Source organism: Callithrix jacchus, chromosome 2 (genome assembly GCF_049354715.1).
Source record: "Callithrix jacchus isolate 240 chromosome 2, calJac240_pri, whole genome shotgun sequence".
Classification (NCBI taxonomy): Eukaryota; Metazoa; Chordata; class Mammalia; order Primates; family Cebidae; genus Callithrix; species Callithrix jacchus.
The window spans coordinates 123,195,260-123,216,726 of NC_133503.1; the positions used below are offsets into that span (position 1 = coordinate 123,195,260).

The 21,467-nt window shown below is 38.7% G+C and overlaps 1 long non-coding RNA gene across 2 annotated transcripts in view; it reads left to right on the plus strand.

Annotated features, from left to right (window-relative positions):
• LOC103791513 (uncharacterized) overlaps nt 1–21,024 on the plus strand; it is a 35,682-nt gene extending 14,658 nt beyond the window's left edge. The window contains exons 2-3 of one of the 2 annotated variants that reach the window (XR_004735892.3): nt 17,990–18,227; nt 20,873–21,024. This is a non-coding gene — a long non-coding RNA (uncharacterized LOC103791513). The remainder of the gene's footprint in view (nt 1–17,989; nt 18,228–20,872) is intronic. The other variant, XR_001909220.4, reaches the window with a different exon arrangement.
• Nucleotides 21,025–21,467: the final 443 nt, after the last annotated feature.

A 21,467-nucleotide genomic window follows, 5' to 3' on the forward strand; every position in this document is an offset into this window, starting at 1 on the left:
CAGCCAGTTTACATAACTGTATAAATTACAATGAAGTATTTTGTATAGTGATCTTTTTAAAATATGTAAATCATTGTTATTGTTTTGTATTATGAAAATTTTTCAATTCAGCATTTTATATCTGTTTAATTATGTCACAAATAAGCTTGGAACCTCAAATTAAAAAAAAAAATCTTTGTACTGACTTATCAGAAAATTTTTTCAAAACAGTAGACCTTTGTAAAACTGTTCCAAGACTGAACCAATAGGCACTGGCAAAGAATACAGAATAACTAAACCCAGTGTCAATTTTTTTCAATAGTTCCCATGAACTGTGAATAATGAATAGTATTTACACACATTATGCACATATAATGATTAACTTAATCCTATCTATGGCATGCTTCACAGAGTGTGCTTCAGAAATCTGTGTATAAATATTTTCTTTTTTTTTTTTAATTTTACTTTAAGTTCTGGGGTACATGTGCAGATCTTGCAGGATTGTTATATAGGTATATGCATGCCATGGTGGTTTGCTGCCTCCATCACCCTGTCACCTACATTAAGTATTTCTCCTAATGTTATACCTCCCCAATCTCCCCATCCCCTGCTGTCCCTCCTTTAGCACCCCACCCCCCAACAGATCCCAGTGTGTGATGTTCCCCTCCCTGTGTCCATGTGTTGTCATTGTTCAACACCCACTTATGAGTGAGAACACGTGGTGTTTGGTTTTCTGTTCTTGTGTCAGTTTGCTGAGAATGATGTTTTCCAGATTCATCCATGTCCCCGCAAAGGACATGAACTCAATCTTTTTTATGGTGGCATAGTATTCCATGGTGTATATGTGCCACATTTTCCCTGTCCAGTCTATCTTTGTTGAGCATTTTGGTTGGTTCCAGGTCTTTGCTATTTTAAACAGTACCACAGTGAACATACATGTGCATGTATCTTTATAATAGAATGATCCTTGGGGTATATACCCAGTAATGGGATTGCTGGATCAAATGGTATTTTTATTTCTAGATCCTTGAGGAATCACCATACTGTCTTCCATAATGGTTGAACTAATTTACACTCCCACCAGCAGTGTAAAAGCATTCCTATTTCTCCACATCCTTTTCAGCATCTGTTGTCTCCAGATTTTTTAATGATTGCCATTCTAACTGGCATGAGATGGTATTTCAATAGGGTTTTGATTTGCATTTCTCTAATGACCAGTGATGATGAGCATTTTTCCATATGTTTGTTAGCTGTGTAAATGTCTTCCATTGAAGTGTCTATCTTTTCCCACTTTTTGATGAGGTTGTTTGTTTTTTTCTTGTAAATCTGTTTTAGTTTTTTGTAGATTCTGGATATTAGCCTTTTGTCAGATGGATGGCCTGCAAAAATTTTTTCCCATTTTGTTGGTTGCCATTTCACTCTAATGATTATTTCTTTTGCTGTTCAGAAGCTCTTATGTTTACTTAGATCCCATTTGTCTATTTTGGCTTTTGTTGCCATTGCTTTTGGTGTTTTAGTAATGAAGTCCTTGCATGTGCCTATGTCCTGAATGGTTTTGCCTAGGTTTTCTTCTAGGGTTTTCATGGTGTTAGGTCTTATGTTTAAATCTTTAATCCATCTGATGTTAATTTTTGTATAAGATGTCAGGAAGGGGTCCAGTTTCTGCTTTCTGTACATGGCCAACCAGTTTTCCCAACATCATTTATTAAACAGATAATACTTTCCCCATTGCTTGTTTTTGACAGGTTTGTCAAAGATCAGATGGTTGTAGATGTATGGCATTACTTCTGAGGCCTCCGTTCTGTTCCATTGTGTATATCTCTGTTTTGGTACCAGGACCATGCTGTTTTGATTATTGTAGCATTGTAGTATAGCTTTAAGTCAGATAGCGTGATGTCTCCAGGTTTGTTCTTTTTCCTTAGAATTGTCTTGGCTAGTCAGGCTCTTTTTTGGTTCCATATGAAGTTTAAGGTAGTTTTCTTCACTTCTGTGAAGAAGGTCAATGGTAGTTTGATGGGGATAGCATTGAATCTATAAATTACTTTGGGTAATATGGCCATTTTCAAAATATTGATTCTTTCTAACTATAAGCATGAATACTTTTCATCTGTTTGTGCCCTCTCTTATTTCCTTGAGCAGTGGTTTGTAGTTCTCCTTGAAGAGTTCCTTTACACCCTTTGTTAGTTGTATTCCTAGGTATTTTATTCTCTTAGTAGCAATTGTGAATGGGAGTTCACTTTTGATTTGGCCCTCTGTCTATTGTTGGTGTATAGGAATGCTTGCAAATTTTGCACATTGATTTTGTATCCTGAGACTTTGCTGAAGTTGCTTATCATCTTAAGGAGATTTTGGGCTGAGATGATAGGGTCTTCTAAGAATATAATCGTGCCATCTGCAAATAGAGACAATTTGACTTCCTCTTTTCTTTTTACTTTTTTTTTTTAATTTTTTATTGGATTTTAGGTTTTGGGGTACATGAGCAGAGCATGCAAGACAGTTGCGTAGGAACACACATGGCAGTGTGCTTTTCTTTCCTTCTCCCCTTCACCCACGTTTGGCATTTCTCCCCAGGCTATCCCTTCCCAGCTCCCCCTCCAACTGGCCCTCCCCTTTTCCCCCCAATAGACCCCAGTGTTTAGTACTCCCCTTTCTGTGTCCATGTGTTCTCATTTTTCATCACCCGCCTATGAGTGAGAATATGCGGTGTTTCATGTTCTGTTCTTGTGTCAGTTTGCTGAGGATGACGTTCTCCAGATTCATCCATGTCCCTACAAATGACACAAACTCATCATTTCTGATTGCTGCATAATATTCCATGGTGTATATGTGCCACATTTTTCCAATCCAGTCTATTATCAATGGGCATTTGGGTTGATTCCAGGTCTTTGCTGTTGTAAACAGTGCTGCAATGAACATTCGTGTACATGTGTCCTTGTAGTAGAATGATTTATAGTCTTTTGGATATATACCCAGTAATGGGATTGCTGGGTCAAATGGAATTTCTATTTCTAAGGCCTCTAGGAATGGCCACACTGTCTTTCACAATGGTTGAACTAATTAACACTCCCACCAACAGTGTAAAAGTGTTCCTTTTTCTCCACATCCTCTCCAGCATCTGTTGTCTCCAGATTTTTTAATGATCGCCATTCTAACTGGCATGAGATGGTATCTCAATGTAGTTTTGATTTGCATCTCTCTGATGACCAGTGACGATGAGCATTTTTTCATATGATTGTTGGCCTCATATATGTCTTCTTTCGTAAAGTGTCTGTTCATATCCTTTGCCCACTTTTGAATGGGCTTGTTTGTTTTTTTCCTGTAAATCCGTTTGAGTTCTTTGTAAATTCTGGATATCAGCCCTTTGTCAGATGGGGAAACTGCAAAAATTTTTTCCCATTCTGTTGGTTGCCGATCCACTCTAGTGACTGTTTCTTTTGCTGTGCAGAAGCTGTGGAGTTTCATTAGGTCCCATTTGTCTATTTTGGCTTTTGTTGCCAATGCTTTTGGTGTTTTGTTCATGAAGTCCTTGCCTACTCCTATGTGCTGGATAGTTTTGCCTAGATTTCCTTCTAGGGTTTTTATGGTGCCAGGTCTTATGTTTAAGTCTTTAATCCATCTGGAGTTAATTTTAGTGTAAGGTGTCAGGAAGGGGTCCAGTTTCTGCTTTCTGCACATGGCTAGCCAGTTTTCCCAAACACCATTTGTTAAACAGGGAATCCTTTCCCCCTTGCTTGTTTTTGTCCGGTTTATAAAGATTGTATAGTTGTAGATATGTTGTGTTGCCTCCGGTGCCTCGGTTTTGTTCCATTGGTCTATATCTCTGTTTTGGTACCAGTACCATGCTGTTTTGATTACTGTAGCCTTGTAGTATAGTTTGAAATCCGGTAGTGTGATGCCCCCCGCTGTGTTCTTTTTGCTTAGAATTGACTTGGCTATGCGGGCTCTCTTTTGGTTCCATATGAAGTTCATGGTGTTTTTTTCCAGTTCTGTGAAGAAAGTCAATGGTAGCTTGATGAGGATAGCATTAATTCTGTAAATTACTTTGGGCAGTATAGCCATTTTCACGATGTTAATTCTTCCTAACCATGAACATGGAATGTTTCTCCATCTGTTTGTGTCCTCTCTGATTTCGTTGAGCAGTGGTTTGTAGTTCTCCTTGAAGAGGTCCCTTACGTTCCTTGTGAGTTGTATTCCAAGGTATTTTATTCTTTTTGTAGCAATTGTGAATGGCAGTTCGTTCTTGATTTGGCTTTCTTTAAGTCTGTTATTGGTGTAGACGAATACTTGTGATTTTTGCACATTGATTTTATATCCTGAGACTTTGCTGAAGTTGCTTATCAGTTTCAGGAGTTTTGGGGCTGAGGTGATGGGGTCTTCTAGGTATACTATCATGTCGTCTGCAAATAGAGACAATTTGGCTTCCACCTTTCCTATTTGAATACCCTTTATTTCTTTTTCTTGCCTGATTGCTCTGGCTAGAACTTCCAGTACTATATTGAATAGGAGTGGTGAAAGAGGGCATCCTTGTCTAGTGCCAGATTTCAAAGGGAATGCTTCCAGTTTTTGCCCATTCAGTATGATATTGGCTGTTGGTTTGTCATAAATAGCTTTTATTACTTTGAGATACGTTCCATCGATACCGAGTTTATTGAGGGTTTTTAGCATAAAGGGCTGTTGAATTTTGTCAAATGCCTTCTCTGCATCAATTGAGATAATCATGAGGTTTTTGTTTTTGGTTCTGTTTATGTGGTGAATCACGTTTATAGACTTGCATATGTTGAACCAGCCTTGCATCCCCGGGATGAATCCTACTTGATCATGGTGAATAAGTTTTTTGATTTGCTGTTGCAATCGGCTTGCCAATATTTTATTGAAGATTTTTGCATCTATGTTCATCATGGATATTGGCCCGAAGTTTTCTTTTCTTGTTGGGTCTCTGCCGGGTTTTGGTATCAGAATGATGTTGGTCTCGTAAAATGATTTGGGAGGTATTCCCTCTTTTTGGATTGTTTGAAATAGTTTTAGAAGGAATGGTACCAGCTCCTCCTTGTGTGTCTGGTAGAATTCGGCTGTGAAACCGTCTGGACCTGGGCTTTTTTTGTGTGGTAGTCTCTTAATTGCTGCGTCGACTTCTGACCTTGTTATTGGTCTATTCATAGTTTCAGCTTCCTCCTGGTTTAGGCTTGGGAGGATGCAGGAGTCCAGGAATTTATCCATTTCTTCCAGGTTTACTAGTTTATGTGCATAGAGTTGTTTGTAATATTCTCTGATGATGGTTTGAATTTCTGTGGAATCTGTGGTGATTTCCCCTTTATCATTTTTTATTGCATCTATTTGGTTGTTCTCTCTTTTCTTTTTAATCAATCTGGCTAGTGGTCTGTCTATTTTGTTGATCTTTTCAAAAAACCAGCTCTTGGATTTATTGATTTTTTGAAGGGTTTTTCATGTCTCAATCTCCTTCAGCTCAGCTCTGATCTTAGTTATTTCTTGTCTTCTGCTGGGTTTTGAGTTTTTTTGATCTTGCTCCTCTAGCTCTTTCAATTTTGACGATAGGGTGTCAATTTTGGATCTCTCCATTCTCCTCATTTGGGCACTTATTGCTATATACTTTCCTCTAGAGACTGCTTTAAATGTGTCCCAGAGGTTCTGGCATATTGTGTCTTCATTCTCATTGGTTTCGAAGAACTTCTTTATTTCTGCCTTCATTTCATTGTTTATCCAGTAAACATTCAAGAGCCAGTTGTTCAGTTTCCATGAAGCTGTGCGGTTCTGGGTAGGTTTCTGAATTCTGAGTTCTAACTTGATTGCACTATGGTCTGAGAGGCTGTTTGTTATGATTTCAGTTGTTTTGCATTTGCTGAGCAGTGCTTTACTTCCAATTATGTGGTCAATTTTTGAGTAGGTGTGATGTGGTGCTGAGAAGAATGTATATTCTGTGGATTTGGGGTGGAGAGTTCTGTAAATGTCTATCAGGTTTGCTTGCTCCAGGTCTGAGTTCAAGCCCTGGATATCCTTGTTGATTTTCTGTCTGGTTGATGTGTCTAATATTGACAGTGGAGTGTTAAAGTCTCCCACTATTATTGTGTGGGAGTCTAAGTCTCTTTGTAAGTCATTAAGAACTTGCCTTATGTATCTGGGTGCTCCTGCATTGGGTCCATATATGTTTAGGATAGTTAGCTCTTCTTGTTTTATCGATCCTTTTACCATTATGTAATGGCCTTCTTTGTCTCTTTTGATCTTTGTTGCTTTAAAGTCTATTTTATTAGAGATGAGAATTGCAACTCCTGCTTTTTTTGCTCTCCATTTGCTTGGTAAATCTTCCTCCATCCCTTTATTTTGAGCCTTTGTGTATCCTTGAATGTGAGATGGGTTTCCTGGATACAGCACACTGATGGGTTTTGGATTTTTATCCAATTTGCCAGTCTGTGTCTTTTGATTGGTGCATTTAGTCCATTTACATTTAGGGTTAATATTGTTATGTGTGAATTTGATACTGCCATTTTGATGCTAAGTGGCTGTTTTGCCCGTTAGTTGTTGTAGATTCTTCATTATGTTGATGCTCTTTAGCATTCAGTGTGATTTTGGAATGGCTGGTACTGGTTGATCCTTTCTATGTGTAGTGCCTCTTTTAGGAGCTCTTGTAAAGCAGGCCTGGTGGTGACAAAATCTCTGAGTACTTGCTTGTTCGCAAAGGATTTTATTTTTCCTTCACTTCTGAAGCTCAGTTTGGCTGGATATGAAATTCTGGGTTGAAAGTTCTTTTCTTTAAGAATGTTGAATATTGGCCCCCACTCTCTTCTGGCTTGTAGTGTTTCTGCCAAGAGATCTGCTGTGAGTCTGATGGGCTTCCCTTTGTGGGTAACTCGACCTTTCTCTCTGGCTGCCCTTAGCATTTTCTCCTTTATTTCAACCTTGTTCAATCTGACGATTATGTGCCTTGGGGTTGCTCTTCTTGCAGAATTTCTTTGTGGTGTACTCTGTATTTCCTGCATTTGAGTGTTGGCCTGTCTTGCTAGGTGGGGGAAGTTTTCCTGGATGATGTCCTGAAGAGTATTTTCCAGCTGGGATTCATTCTCTTCGTCCCCTTCTGGTACACCTATCAAACGTAGGTTAGGTCTTTTCACATAGTCCAACATTTCTTGGAGACTTTGTTCATTCCTTTTTGAACTTTTTTTCTCTAATCTTGGTTTCTCATTTAATTTCATTGAGTTGGTCTTCAACTTCAGATATTCTTTCTTCTGCTTGGTCAATTCGGCTATTGAAACTTGTGCATGCTTCGCGAAGTTCTCATATTGTGTTCTTCAGCTCCTTTAATTCATTCATATTCCTCTCTAAGTTATCCATTCTTGTTATCATTTCCTCATATCTTTTTTTAAGTTCCTTAGTTTCTTTGCATTGATTTAATACATGTTCTTTTAGGTCACCAAAGTTTCTCATTATCCACCTTCTGAAGTCTAATTCCATCATTTCGTCACAGTCATTCTCCGTCCAGCTTTGTTCCCTTGCTGGTGAGGAGTTTTGGTCCTTTCTAGGAGGCGAGGTGTTCTGGTTTCGCGTGTTTTCCTCCTTTTTTCGCTGGTTTCTTCCCATCTTTGTGGGTTTATCCACTTGTCGTCTGCGTAGTTGCTGACTTTTCAATCAGGTCTCTGAGTGGACACCCAGAATGTTGATGATGAAGTATTTCTGTTACTTGGTTTTCCTTCTACCAGCCTAGCCCCTTCACTGTACGACTGCTGAGGTCCACTCCAGGCCCTGCTTGTCTGGGGTGCACCTCTAGCAGCTGTGGCACAGTGAGGGATGCTACCCATTTCTTTTTCTGCTATCTTTGTCCCAGGATGATGCCTGCCAAATGTCAGTCTTTTGGATATAGAGGGGTCAGGGAGCTGCTTGAGGAGACAGTCTGTTCTTTTTAGGAGCTCAATTTCTGAGCTGTGAGCTCTGTTGTTCATTCAGGGCTGTTAGGCTGCTATGTTTGATTCTGCTGCAGCAGAGCTCATTAAAAAAACCCTTTTTCTAAAATGCTCTGTGTTGGGGGGTTCGGGCTTTATTTTTTGATGTCCATTGAGGTGTCCTGCCCAGCTAGGAGGCAGACTAGCCACTGTTTGCCTGCCGAGTCTCCGCCCTGCTGTTGTGTGATTCGTCCTGTTCCTGCAGGCTCTGCTGTGGTCTCCACCACACCCTGTGGCGGAGTCTCTTCGTTGTAGCATGTTGCCTCGGCAACGGCAGGCTGCATCAGCAGTGGGCGTGTATCTCAGTTGGGGCGGGTTGCCTCGGTAGTGGTGGATGCCCCTCCCCCACAGAGCGTCTCGGACCATCTGCTCGGGATAGTTTGAAATCGCGGTTTTGTTTGTCCCACTGGGTACCCCAAACGCTCTGTCCCTGCAATCCCCTGGGCTGGCCTACTGTCCAAGTCTCGTTCAGTCTCAAGTCCAGCCCTCTCAAGTCTCAGGTTGCTGATTCAACAGGGCACCCGGACAAGTGCGCCCTGTGGGGATTGCTGGGTAGGGCCTGCCGCCGCTGCCCCGGTTGCTGGCTTCGCCAGGCAGACTTACTGCCTGGCGTCCCGTGTCTCCCTTACACCTGGGAGTTTCCCCGTTCTGTGGGCAACAAAGATCAGTCTGGAAATGCAACTCCGACTCACCTCTTTGCAGATTCAATGAGAGCTCCAATCCTGGGTTGTTCTCACAGCGCCATCTTGAGTACTCTCGACTTCCTCTTTTCTTAATTGAATACCCTTTATTTCTTTTTCTTGCCTGATTGCTCTGGCTAGAACTTCCAATACTATATTGAATAGGAATGGTGAGAGAGGGCACCCTTGTCTAGTGCCAGTTTTCAAAGGGAATGCTTCCAGTTTTTGCCCATTCAGTATGATATTTGCTGTGGGTTTGTAATAAATAGCTCTTATTTTTTGGAGATACATCCCATTGATACCTAGTTTATTAAGAGTTTTTTTTAGCATAAAGGGCTGTTGAATTTTGTTGAAGGCCTTCTCTGCATCTGTCAAGGTAATCATGTGGTTTTGATCTATGGTTCTGTTTATGTGATGGATTACCTTGTTAGATTTGCATGTGTTGAACCAGCCATGTATCCCAGGGATGAAGCTCACTTGATCGTGATGGATAAGCTTTTTAATGTGATGTTGCATTAGGTTTGCCAGCATTTTATTGAAGATTTTTGCATTGATGTTCAATCATGGAGAGAGAGATCCAAGATGGCTGATCACTAACAGCTCGGGATTGTAGCTCCCAGTGAAAGCTCAGAGAACGAGAGGATGCCACACTTTCAGACGAATTTTTGTCGCTCATGGATCAGCAGATATCTATTGGAGGAGCCCCACAGGTTGCCAGCACAACTCTTGTGACTGGTGCAGCAGTTTTGCTGGCACCTTGGCACAGCAGCTCTTCATGCAGAGTAAACGGGACTGGTTCCCTTACTGACTGGTGTTTGGAGCTCTGGGAAGGCAGAGCTGCTTGTTGCAGACTCAAGAAGGAAGCCAGACCCGAGATTCCTGGGCAGAAGAGCACCATCAGTCTTATCGCTGCTATTTTGGCCAGCGCAGTGGGTTGCTTGAATCCCAGCACTGGGAATCAATAAATTGGACGTCGACTCAGAAACCTAATTAGAAAGGTGGTAATTGTAAAGATGACAGGTGGATAAATTTATAATAAAGGGAAAAAACCAGCCTAAGAAGGCCAAGCATACCCAAAATCAGAACCCCTCCCCCTCTACAGGGGATTGCAGTTCCTCATCAGCAACTGAACAAGCCCTGATGGAAAAGGACTGTGTGCCATTATCTGAAGTAGGCTTCAGAAGGTGGATGATAAGAAACTTCTGGGAATTAAAAGAACTTGTTCTAACCCAATGTAAAGAAACTAAGAACTTTGAAAAAAGGTTTGACGAAATGCTGAAAAGAATAGACAATATAGAGAGGAATATAAATGAACTAACGGAGTTGAAAAATACAACACAAGAACTTAGTGAAATATCTAAGTTTAAACAGTTTAAACAGCACAAGTTTAAACAGCAGAATGGATCAAGCAGAAGAAAGGATATCAGAGGTCGAAGACCAACTTAATGAAATAAAACGACAAGACAAGAATAGAGAAAAAAGGATGAAAAGGAATGAGCAAAGTCTCCAAGAAATATGGGACTATCTACGTTTGATTGGTGGACCTGAATGTGATGGAGAGAATGAATCCAAGCTGGAAAATACTTTTCAGGATATTATCCAGGAAAATTTTCCCAATCTAGCAAAGCAGGACACTATTCAACCCCAGGTAATACAGAGAACACCACAAAGATATTCCTCAAGAAGAGCAACCCCAAGGCACATAATTTTTAGATTCACCAGGATCGAAACGAAGGAGAAAATACTAAGGGCAGCCAGAGAGAAAAGCCAGGTTACTCATAAAGGGAAGCCTGTTAGACTTATAGCAGATCTCTCAGCGGAAACCCTACAAGCCAGAAGAGAGTGGGGGCCAATATTCAACATACTTAAATAACAGAACTTTCAGCCTAGAATCTCATATCCTGCCAAACTAAGCTTCACAATTGAAGGAAAAATAAAATCTTTTATGAACAAACAAGTACCCAGAGATTTTATTACCACCAGGCCTGCTTTACAAGAGCTTCTGAAAGAAGCATTATACATAGAAAGGAACAACCAGTATGATCCTTTCTAAAAATATACCAAAAAGTAAAGAGCATCAACATAAAGAAGAATTTACATCAATGAATGAATAAAATAGCCAGTTAACATCAAATGGCAGTAACCCTAAATTTAAATAGACTAAATCCCCCAATCAAAAGATACAGCCAAAACCTAATGGTATATCCAAAGATACACAAAGACTCAAAACAAAGGGTTGGAGAAAAATTTACCAACCAAATGGAGAGCAAAAATAAATAAATAAACAAAAAAGCAGGAGTTGCAATTCTCACATTTGATAAAATAGATTTCAAAGCAACAAAGATACAGTGGTAAAAGGATCAATGCAACAATAAGAGATCTTAATATCCAGATACATAAGACCCATAACGAGATTTAGACTCAACGAGACAGAAGATTAATAAGGATATCCAGGACTTCAACTCAGATCCGGAACAAGTAAACTCAATAAATATTTATAGAGTTCTCCATTTTAAATACACAAAATATTGATCAGCCATTATTAATACCCATTTTTAGAATTAAGCAATATTCCTGTTCTCTCTCCCTCTTTTTCTTCCTCTTTCTTCCTCGCCTTCTCTCCTTTTTTTACTTTTCAACATCCTAGTTCCTCACCTCTACTCAATACATTCCTCTGAAGACCTGAAAAAAAAAAAGATGTTCATCATGGATGTTCACCTGACATTTCCTTTTTTAGTTGTATCTCTGCCATGTTTTGGTAATAGGTTGAATCAGTCTCATAAAATGAGTTAGGGAGGATTCCCTCTTTTTGAATTGTTTGAAATAATTTCAGAAGGAATGGTACCAGCTCCTCTTTGTACATCTGGTAGAACTAGTCTGTGAATCTGTCTGGACCTGGACTTTTTTTGGTTGGTAGGCTATTAATTGCTGCCTCTATTTCAAACCTTGTTATTGGTCTATTCAGGGATTCAGCTTCTTCCTGGTTTAGTCTTGGGAGGGTCTAAGTGTCCAGGAATTTATCAATTTCTTCCAGATTTACTGATTTATGAGTTGTTTGTTGTAATCTCTAATGGTAGTTTGTATTTATGTGGAATCAGTGGTGATATCCTCTTTATCACTGTTCATTGCAGCTTTTAGATTCTTCTCTTTTCTTTTTCATTAGTCTGGCTAGCAGTCTGTTTATTTTGTTGATCTTTTCAAAAAAAGCAGCTCCTGGATTTATTGATTTTTTTGAAGGGTTCTTTGTGTCTCTATCTCCTTCAGTTCTGCTGTGATCTTAGTTATTTCTTGTCTTCTGCTAGCTTTTTAAGTTGTTTGATCTTTCTTCTCTACATCTTTTTATCATGATGTGTTGGTTTTATATCTTTCCTCACTTCTCATATGGTCATTTATTGTTAGAAATTTCCCTGTAGACACTGCTTTAAATGTGTCCCAGAGATTCTGGTAAATTGTGTCTTCTTTCTCATTGGTTTTGAAGAACATCTTTATTTTTGCCAGCATTTCATTATTTATCCAGTAGTCATTCAGGAGCAGGTTGTTCAGTTTCCTTGTAGTTGTGTGATTTTGAGTGAGTTTCCTAATCCTGAGTTCTAATTTGGTGGCACTGTGGTCTGAGAGACTGGTTGTTAGGATTTCTGTTCTTTTGCATTTTCTGAGGAGTGATTTACTTCCGATTACGTGGTCAATTTCAGAGTAAGTGCAATGTAGTGCTAAAGAGAATGTATATTCTGTGGATTTGGGATGAAGAGTTCTGTAGATATCTATTAGATCTGCTTGCTCCAGATCTCAGTTCATGTTGTGAATATCCTTGTTAATTTTCTGTATCATTGATCTGTCTAATATTGACAGTGGAGTATTAAAGTCTTCCACTATTTTTTTGTGGGAGTCTAAGTCTCTTTGTAGGTGTCATTAAGAACTTGTTTTATGTATCTGGGTGCTCCTGTATTGGGTGCATATGTATTTAGGTTAGTTAGTTCTTCTTGTTGTGTTGATTCTTTTACCATTATATAATGCCCTTCTTTGTCTCTTTGATCTTTGTTGGTTTAAAGTCCATTTCATCAGAGACGAAGATTGCAATCCTTGCTTCTCTCTCTATATTTGGCAAATTATCCTTCATCCCTTTATTTTGAGTCTATGTATGTCTTTGCAGGTAAGATGAGTTTTCTGAATACAGCACACCAATGGGTCTTAACTTTTTATCCAGTTTGCCAGTGTGTCTTTCCACTGGGGCATTTAGCCCATTTACATTTTAGGTTAATATTGTTGTGTGCTAATTTAATCCTGCCATTTTGATACTAGATGGTTGTTTTGCCTGTTAGTAGATGCAGTTTCTTCATTGTATCAATGGTCTTTACCATTTGGTACGTTTTTGCTGTGGTTGGTACTGGTTGTTCCTTTACACGTTTAGTGCTTCCTTCAGGAGCTCTTTCAAGGCAGGCCTGGTGGTGATGAAATCTCTCAGCAATTGCTTGTCTGTAAAGGATTTTATTTCTCCTTCATTTATGAAGCTTAGTTTGGCTAGATATGAAATTCTGGGTTGCAAGTTCTTTTCTTTAAGGACATTGAATATTGGCCCCCACTATCTTCTGGCTTGTAGAGATCCACTGTTTGTTTGATAGGCTTCCCTTTGTGGGTAACCAAACCTTTCTCTCTGGCTGCTCTTAGCATTTTTTACTTTATTTATACCCTGGTGCATCTGATAATTATGTGCCTTGTGGTTGCTCTTCTTGAGGAATTTGTGGTATTTTCTGTATTTCCTGGATTTGAATGTTGGTCAGCCTTGCTAGGTTGGGGAACTTTTCCTGGATAATATCCTGAGTGTTTTCCAGCTTGGATTCATTCTCCCTGTCACTTTCAGGTACACTGATCAAAGGTAGATTAGATCTTTTCACACAATCTCATATTTCTTGGAGGCTTTGTTCATTTCTTTTCACTCTTTTTTCTCTAATCTTGCCTTCTCATTTTATTTCATTGAGTTGATCTTAAATCTCTGATATCCTTTCTTCTGCTTTATCAATTGGCTATTGAAACTTGTGTATGCTTCGCAGTTTTCATGCTGTGTTTTTTTGCTCCATCAAGTTGTTTATGTTCTTCTCTAAGCCGGTTATTCTATTTAGCATTTCATATAACCTTTTTTCCAGGTTCTTATTTTCTTTGCATTGGGTTAGAATATGTTCCTTTAGCTCAGAGAAGTTTGTTATTACCCACCTTCTGAAGCCTGCTTCTGTCAATTTGTCATACTCATTCTCCATCCAGTTTTGTTCCCTTGATGATGAGTTGTGATCCCTTGGATGAGAAGAGGTGTTCTGGTTTTTGGTGATTTTATTCTTTTTCACTGGTTTTCCCCTATCTTTATGGATTCATCTACCTTTGGTATTTGAAGTTTGTGACTTCCAGATGGGATCTCTGAGTGGATGCTCTTTCTGTTGATGTTGAAGCTATTTCTTTCTGTTTTTTTAATTGTCCTTCAAACAGTCAGGCCCCTCTGCTGCAGGACTGCTTGCCTGGGAATCACTGTGGGTGCTGCAGAACAGTAAGGGTTGCTGCTGGTTCCTTCTTCTGGTACCTTCATCCCAGAAGAGTTCCCTGCCAGATTTCAGCCAGAGTTCTCCTTTATGAGGTGCCACTTTGGATTATATGGTGGTCAGGGAGCCACTTAAGGAGGCTGTCTGTCCCTTATTAGAGCTCAAGTGCTGTGCTGGGAGCTGTGTTGTTCATTCAGAACTGCTAGGCAGGGATGTTTAAGTCTGCTGCAGCAGAACTCACAACTGCCTCTTTTCCCAGGTGCTCTGTCCTGGAAAGGTGGGGCTTTACTTATAAGTTCCTGAAGTGCTGCTGCCTTTTTTCAGAGATGCCCTGCACAGCAAGGAAGGGGTCTAGTCACAGTCTGCCTGTAGAAGTGTTGCTGAGCTGCCATGGGCTCTGCCCAGCTGTGATGTAAACTTCCTTGGGGTTTTGTTTACACAAGTAAGGTTAGAACTGCCTTGATAATAGCAGACTGCCTCAGTAATGGTGGACACCCTTCCCACCACAAAGCTCCACCATCCTGGGTCAAGCTCAAACTGCTGTGCTGGCTGTGAAACTCTCAAGCCAGTGCATTCCTGTTTGGTGGTCTTTATGGCAGGGGTATCTGACCTGGATCATCTGGCTCCCTGCCTTTAGCCCCCTCTTTTTTCAGGGGAATGGGAGGTTCTGTCTTGCAGACATTCCAGGTGCCAGTTTAAAAAGCTGCCAAGATTTTTGCAGGTTTTTGTGCTGGAAACCCACCAGCTGTGCTGGAACCCCTGGTGCTCATCCACCGGTGGGAATCTCCTGACCTGTGGGCTGTAAAGACCATGGGAGAAGCACAATATCTGAACCGGAGTACCAGAGTGGCCAGAAAAGGCCTCGATGGCCTCTGTTGGGTCAGAGGAGGAGTCCTCTGGCCTATTGCACTTCTCAGGTGGGGCAGCACCCCACCCTGCCTCAGTTCACCCTCCTTGGGCTACCAGTCCCATTGACATGTGCCTGGTACCTCAGTTGGAAACACAGAGCTCACTCACCCTCTGCATCACTCTGGCTGGGAACAGCACTCCAGAGCTGGTCCTATTTGACCATCTTGGTGGAGTTCCAAATATTTTCAATATGTATTACACAGAAGAATGAAATAGTAAGAGAAATATCAGTCTCTTATTTTAAAATTCCAATAAATCTGGATTTTTGACCTAACATAGCTGGAACACTGTCAATTGTGTTAGAAACTAACTTTTTCATATCTAGCTGAAATTATTATTTGACAGATGTCAGATTCAAAAATATCTGTGCCATGAATTTGATTTTCAGGGACCACAAATTAATGACATTTCTTCATCTCTCCATTTAAAAATGTTTTTTTTTTTTTTTTGCACAGAACTCAGGTCAGTTTGTAGCTGGTCCAAGCTTAAATAATAAGCTTAGATCCTGATCCTGATCTAAGCTTATTATTTTGGCCAGCAACATTTAATTCTGACTTCAGATGACTAGCTCACCAATTCTATTTTGTGTATTGAAAGGAAATGTCCTCCCAAATTCACTATGTTTTGATTTTAAAAATTCCTCTTAATAGTGGTTCTTTTATTATATTTAACACCTTTTTACAGCACAAACCACTTTTCCACTTTGCTCTAATGTCACAAGTTGTAACTGTCAACTTCACAAAACTTGTGATATACTTTTTTCCCAGTCTTGTTATTTCCTTTATTCGTCTGGTCATAAAATTCTACTGTTCTTTATTTTTTCATCATCCCCTTAGATACTGGGTCAATAGTATGCATTCATTTAAAGTAAAAACATGTCTATACTTATTAAATTTAAGACATTCAGTTCTTTGCTTGGAGGAAATATACATTTTCATTCCCAATCTCCCTCTGCCTTGTGCCAGCTAGGTACTCAATGCATACCCAGTCACTGGGATACTCAGTGTATCCCAGTCACAATCCCTGCAAGTATCATCCTTTGTATGTGTGTGTGAAGGGGCCAGAATTTGATATGAGACTACAATTTCTCAGCACAAAGACAGTAATGTGCAAGACTGGAAGAGTTTCAGAGGTGATTTGAAGAAGGAAATGAAAAAAAAATCCACTAAACTTTAAAAAATATATAGTGAGAATTAAAATGCACTTGGTGAAAATGTCATCTCATCCTTCTATCCCTTGTAGCTCAATGATTCTTGCTCCTTCAGTGACATCTGCTTTTTATCAGTGTTTGCAGTGTAATATCCACAATGCCCTAAGTAGGGAGGGGTAGACTGTGCTGTCCTTGCCATCCAGCCTCCTCATGCCCTGAGAAATCATCTGGAAGGTAGTTTCTGACCTAAACATTTTAATGCTAGTGCTAATGTGTGAACCAGCAGCATCAATTTGCAGAAGTAATATTGGCTTATAATATTGTAACTTCTTTGTCTACTAAACATGAGAAATGTAATAAAATGATAGAAATGTGATAAAATGGAAAGGAAACGGTAGAATATTTAAACTTCTTTGGAGGTAAATTTGACTTCGATGGTGAGGGTAAAAATGTGAGTTTATTCTAAGGGAACTCAGTGACTCTAGGTTTAACCAGCTGAAATGGGTTTTACAGAAACTACCAGTTGGATTTATCAAGGAAAAATAGATTAAGTTCAAAAGATTTCTTCACATTGACTTCTGCTAATAAGATAGAAATTGGATCAATGGTGTCTTAACTGCCAAAGGAAGGTTATTTATTTTTTAAATTATCTTTTAAATGCAAAACAGAGCTCAGGAACCAATACGGTAAAGACTAGAAATTTCAAAGAAGGAGCAAAAGTAGTGATAATAATAACAGCATGGGCCAGTCATGGTGGCTCACACCTGTAATTCTTGTACTTTGGGAGGCTGAGGCACATGGTTCACTTGAGGCCAGGAGTTTGATACCAGCCTGACCAACATGGTGAAACCCCATCTGTACTAAAAATACAAAAATTAGCCAGGTGTGGTGATGCATGCCTGTAATCCCAGCTACTCGGGAAACTGAGGCAGGAGAATCATTTGAATCCGGGAAGCAGAGATTGCAGTGAGCCATGATCTCGCCATTGCACTCCAGTCTGGGGGACATGAGCGAAACTCCATCTCAATAATGATAATAATAGCTAATGTCTATTGAATAAACAGACATTAGTCTGTTCACATCCTGTGAACTTTACATATATGACATCATGTGACTCTCACGACCAACCTGCATGCCTGGTATTCATATGCTCCTTACTTTTCAAAGAAGAAATGCAAATTTAAGTAATTTTCCCTAGGTCAACCTTGGTAAACTTAAAATCCTGGCTCAAATACTGTCTCTCAGCCCCTATACTTAGGCAGAAGATTTAAACTTATTAGTGACTAAGGAGTCAGACATGTAAGATTAAAACTTGAAAGAGAGAAGAAAATAACTTACCTAGCTAGCTAACCAAGCTAGCTTACCAAGCTAGCTAAGTTATTTTCCTCTCTCTGTCTCTCTCTCTCTCAATTTTTAAGCTCGTATGACTCCATTATTCAATTATTTGTTTCTCTATAATTTATTATGTATTATTCTTAGTAACTTAGTGGGTGTTTTGGTTTTATTTTAAGACAGAATCTTGCTCTGTCACCTGGCGGGAATGCAGTGGCATGATCTCAGCTTACTGTAACCTCAGCCTCCCGAGTAGCTGGGACTACAGGGGCATGCCACCACGCCCAGCTTTTTTTTTTTTTAGTAAAAATGGGTTGGTCTCTGACTCTTGGCCCCAAGTAATCCACCCAGTTCAGCCTCTCAAAGAACTTAGTGTTTTTAATCCCCTTACTATTTGAGGACAACAACTATTTTTCTCAAGCAAAATATTATCAAAATTAATTAGCATTATTTTGTATATTTCAGACATTATGCTCCGTACTGAAGATTCCAATATTAATTGCTCATGACCTCCTCCTTTGAGTAGCATGGAATCTAGACAGAGAGACCACTTCATCAAAAAAAAAAAAATCTCTAACACAATGGGGCAAATACAAGGGGAACTCAAAGGGAGGAGGAACGATCTCAGCTTGAGTAAGAAGATGCTGTGTCAGAGAAGGCTGTGTTTGAATGGAGTGTTGAAAGGTGACTGGAGGGTGAGCAGGTAAAAATAAATAAGAGAACGTAGATTCCAGGTAATTAGATGAGCACAGGCATTTTGGATAGAAACACAGTATCTCCAAAGAGATTGGCACATGTTGTGTGGGCTGGGGCTGGGGATGGGGGCTAGAGGTGGGAAGAGCGGAATTTTGTGAGATTGAAGCTTGGTGTGTATGGAGAGAATTAATGAAAACTGAGACCATAAAGGTATATAAAGGTGTACAGAGTGGCCTTGAATTGTGACTAGGACCATGTTTCCTAAGGTATAATCTACATTCGGAAAATACTGTGGAAAGAAACAATTAATGAAAGAAATTTAAGAAAGTGAAGATATCCTAAAATATTAAGAAATATTCCATAAGACTTGTATTAATTTTGAAAAAAACAAAAATATAAGCTCTGTATTAAATGATATATCTTCTTGTGAGCCAAAATTTATCTTTACCATTATGAAAGGGATGAACTAGAACAGTTTGTAAAATTAACATTCAAAGCATCGGAAAAAAGACACATTTATATTCTGCCATATGCCATCTGAGCTCCAGTTTTTGAAAGATGGACAAGCTTCGTGCACTGCTCAACATTTTTTTTCAATTAATTACCCAATTACTTCACAAATTATATACTTGCTGCAAGTTGTGCTATTTTGAGATATTATTTAAACCAATTTTCCTTCTTCTGTGTTGAAAAACTGTCTGTACGAATTTCATGTGACTGAACGCCCTCTATGCAGGCTTTTAATTCAATTCATAAAGTTTAGTTTGGAATTTGTTGTATATTTTGTTCGCTATATACTTCACACTATCCTTTCTCTCTCTCTCTCTCTCTCTCTCTCTCTCTCTCTCTCTCACAGACACACACACACACACACACACACACAAGGACTTATATTGCAACTTTCACAAAATAAATTTGTTGATCCAATATGAATTATACTACATATAGGATTTTACACACACGGGCACGCACACACACACACACACACACACAATTTCTTCCTAAAGATATCAAAATTGCATTGCCACAGGAATTGACTTTAGTCTTTCTTTCTAAATATCTAAAACAATATAATAATATCATTAATGGAGTGATGACATTTTTATCTTGGTCCAGAAGCATATACAATGAGAATTTACAAATCACTTTCACATTTAAATCAATTCCAACAGAAGACAGTTTGTGAGCCTACTATGTGTCCAGCTCTCAGGTATCAGTTTGTGTCTATATCAGCACCTAAATACATCAAGAAGCATTCCTGAAATAAAGCAATTGAATTTTACTAAATCCAATATATGTAGCTTGAAATATTTAAAAAGCAAAAAGTAACGTGAAGTTTCTTTTTTATCAAAAGACCTTCACTTTATGAAGTAATTCAAAAGAATGTTGTTCTAAATAGCAACCTTCTTTGTCTCTCTGCAAGATTATTTAAAAGTATTTTTAGAGAAGGTATTTTTTATGTAAAGTGGAGCAGACCACTGTTTTCTATTCTTTCATAAATGTAGTCAAATGTGTATGTATGTGTAAGAGTGACAGTAACAGAATGGAACAGAAGAGAAAAAGCCAAATTGGTATCTTGGAATCAATAAACTTGAAGAAAGGAAAGTGAAAATCATATACATACTCATAATTTTTTCTCTATTCTAAAATGCCATTGATTGCAAGATTATTTAGCTTTGATATGACAACTTTTTTGCAAAACAAGATGCAATACCACATTGAATGTGTACATTGATTTGCTATCCAAATATCAGAAAAATAAAAAATATAAAGAGCATTGAGAAAATTTAAGCATACAGAAGAAGCAATTTTACTTGTGTAGTATGTATTGTGTGCATTGCACATGCAATTGCCTATAAATATGTTTACAGAGGTGAGGGCTAGAGGGAGGGAGATCGATTGCTGGCTGGCATGGGTGCATGCAGACTTGCCTGCTTCTTGAAATATTCCACTGTTCCCTGGCAGTGCCTCAGGCATTCAGCTGCAGAGTGCAAAAAGAGACAACCATCCGCCCACACATCAATACTCTATTTAGTAGTTCAAATCACCTATCATCTAAAACATAGTTCTTTAAAAACTTTAAATACAGCCTAAAATCTGTTACATAATGATAAAAAGGGAAAAAGAGGTAAAAACTGCAGCACTTTTAAATGAAAATACATAGGTGCTCTAGGCAATATCTGTTGGAGAAAGGAAGGGTCAAGCTTTGAAGATCTGATTCTCTCCTTATGCCACATTTGAACTTTTCACAGTAGTTACTACGTTCATATCTGTTTTGTGTTCTTAATGCTTATTATCCTCTAAAAATATTAAATTAGAAAGAAAGAAAGAATGGTATGATTACAAAGAAAATCATATATGCTGCATTTAAGTCTTTTCTTTGACAGCTCTCAGTTAGATATTAGCTAAGAGAAATGTGTAGATTTTCTCCCCAAAATATACTGCTAGTACTTTTAAAGCTTGGAGTGGGGATATTTGAAGTCGAGTGGGAAAATAGCCCACTTACTCAATGTGCTTTACAGAGTCACATATGAATAATTTACCCTGTGAATCCAAAGAAGAATAAACTACTTTTATAATTTATGCCTGATACTCTCTGTAGGCCTGCCTCTGGTTGTATTTACATGCACACACAATTGTTTTATTTTTTAGGAGGAAGAAATGTAAGCATCGAGGTGCACCTATCCAGAGAGAAGGTTCATGCTGAGTCTCATGAAGGCTTGAAGGCTGTTTGGTTTTGATAAAGTTGTAATTTGAAATCAGTTCATGCAAAAATAAAAGAATAAAACTATTTCTATGAAGAATATTTTGTAAGTTGTCTTTTAATAAGTGAAGTTTATTTTTTAAAAACTCTAAATATAAAGAAAGGCAAGCAAAAATATTGGAAATTGTGAACCCATAATTACCTATGGTTATATTTTGATGTACGTGTATGCATTCCTCTAAATACCGTAAGCTCCTCTAGAACAAGAGCCATCTCTTATGTTTCTTTGTATCCTCAGGGTCTCACACACTGCTGTACACTGAGTGGGTACTTAATAAATTGTTAATGATTTATGTATCCATTCAATTCATTGAATTGTTAGCATGTTCTGTGAATTGCTACTGGGGTACTAAGATGAATCAAATGTGGATCCTATTTTCAAGGAGCAATCCAGAAAGGTAAATAAGATACATAAAATATATATGAATAAAATATATAAATAATAAGAAAAACTGAAAAGAAGAAAGCATTATAGTCAAAGTA